The 2,385-nt window shown below is 36.5% G+C and overlaps 1 non-coding gene across 1 annotated transcript; it reads left to right on the top strand.

The window, feature by feature from the left end:
* The first annotated feature begins 1,442 nt into the window (after positions 1 to 1,442).
* Positions 1,443 to 1,545, top strand: LOC132651639 (U6 spliceosomal RNA). Its single transcript, XR_009589224.1, has one exon. It is a non-coding gene; the product is annotated as a U6 spliceosomal RNA (small nuclear RNA).
* Positions 1,546 to 2,385: the final 840 nt, after the last annotated feature.

The raw sequence follows: 2,385 nt of genomic DNA on the forward strand, positions 1-2,385 counted from the left end.
TTATTTGTAATAGCCAGAAACTGGAAACAACCCAGATGGCCCCCAATTGAAGAATGGATAAAGAAATTGTGGTACATCTACATGGTGGAATATTATTCAAATATATAAGACAAGGAAATCATCAAATTTGCAGGTAAATGGTGGGAACTGGAAAGGATCATCCTGAGTGAGCTATCACAGAAGCAGAAAGGCACACATGGTATATACTCTCTCATATAGACATATAATATAGGAAAAACCTGCTAAACTCTGTACACTTAAAAAAATAATCAAGAGGGAGGACTCTGGCTAAAATGCTCAATCCCCACCCTGAAATGCAAAGAGGCTGGACATCAAAAGAAGGAGAAAACAGAGAACAAGTTAGACGCCTGCCATAGAGGGTCTCTGAAAGGCTCTGCCCTGCAGAATTTCAAAGCAGATGTTGAGACTTATGAGCAATTATTTGGCAGAGTTCATGGAATCTAATGAAAGAAGTAGTAAGTAGTAAGTTCTGGAGAGTATAGGAGCTCTACAAAGAAAGCAACAGAACCAAAATATCTGAGCACAGGGGTCTTTCTTGAAACACATACAGCAATCAAGAACAATGCATGGAATATAACCTAGAACCTCTGCAAAGATGTAGCCCATTACAGTTCAATATCCAAGTGGGTACCATAGAAATGGGAACAGGGACTATCTCTGACATGAACAGATTGGCCTCATCTTTGATCACCTCACTCTGATGGGGGAGTAGCCATACCACGTCACAAGAGAAAGAGAATGTAGCCACTTTGGATGAGATATGATAGACTAGAATCAGAAGGAATGAGAGGAAGTCCTCCCCTATATATGAAGAGGCATGTGTGAAGAAGGGGGAGGGAAAGTTGGGTTGGGAGGGAAGGAGTGTTATGGTGGCATACAAAGTGAATAAAGTGTAATTAATAAAAAATTAAAATAAAAATATTAAAAATATAATTCCTTTTGGATTTATATGATGGGAGGGTAGGCTTTGAGATTGATATGCCAAAGAAAGTGACCAAAGAGAATGGAGTCTCTGTCTCTAGGTCTCTTTCACTTTATATCTTTGTTTCTTTCTGTCTTCTCATATTTCTGAATCTGTCTCTCTAGATTTTTCTCTGTTTCTCTCAGTCTCCCTCTCTCTGCCTACCACATATGGTTAAGTATGAAAAACTTTAAGTTTTAGTGAAGGACTACAACAAGATGACTGCTTGCTGATGTGACACAATCAATTGTCTTTTTTAAAAACATAAGCAATGTCCCAATTAAATGCATTTTGTTCAAAGATTTGCCTTGGTCAGGGAGGGTTTTCACAGTAAGTAATTCACTGAATGTGGACATATCTGTGTATTTAACAAATAATAATGGAATCTGTGATAATGTGAAACTCACAAGGCAAGGACATGTGACTTTATTAATGATCACCCGAAGGAATTATGTGGAACTAGCTTTGGCAGCACGTATACTGAAATTGTAACAATACAGAGAAGATTACCATGGTTCTTGAACAAGGATGACATGCAAATTCCTGTAGTGTTCCACTTGTTTTCTTGAAATTAAAGACAACACAAGCAAAGGAAATTGTGGAGAGAAAGAACATAGGGAAGAAAACAGGAACTACAGAGTTAAGCATAATCAATAGGCTAAAAGAGATGGAAGAAAGAATCTCAGGTGTGAAAGATACAATGGAAAAAATCAAGGTATCTGTCAAATAAAATATTAAAACTAAAAATATCTGACACAGAGCATCCAAGAAATTCAAGACTTCATAAAAAGAAAAAAAAATTAAAGATAATAGGAATCGAGGAAAAAGAAGATTTCCTCTTCCAAGGCCCAAAAAATATTTTCAACAAAATCATTTAAGAAAATTTCCCCAAATTAAAGGAGAGGCCAATAAAAATACAAGAGGTATATAGAACACCCAATAAATTAGTCCAGAAAAGAAATTCTTCCGGCCAAAAAAATAATCAAAATATTAAGTATACTGAACAAAGAAAAAAATACTAAAAGCTGCAAAGGGAAAAGGCCAAGAAACATATAATGGCAAACCCATCAAAATCAGACCTGACTTCTCAATAGAGACCATGAAAGCCAGAAGGGCCTGGATGAATATCATGCAGGCCCTAAGAGAATACAGATGTCAGCGCAGGCTACTATACACAGCAAAACTCTTAGTCCTCACAGACAGAGAAAAGAAGATATTCAATGACAAAAACAAATTTCAACAATACCTACACACAAATCCAGCATTACAGAAGACACTAGAAGGAAAAATACAACCGAAGAAAACTAGCTTCTTTCAAGAAAACACAGGAAATAAGTAACCTCACTATAGTAAAACCAAAAGCAACCAAGCACACAAACTAACTACCACAGCCAGCATCAAAA

This window comes from Meriones unguiculatus (assembly GCF_030254825.1).
Source record: "Meriones unguiculatus strain TT.TT164.6M chromosome Y unlocalized genomic scaffold, Bangor_MerUng_6.1 ChrY_unordered_Scaffold_23, whole genome shotgun sequence".
Lineage (NCBI taxonomy): Eukaryota > Metazoa > Chordata > Mammalia > Rodentia > Muridae > Meriones > Meriones unguiculatus.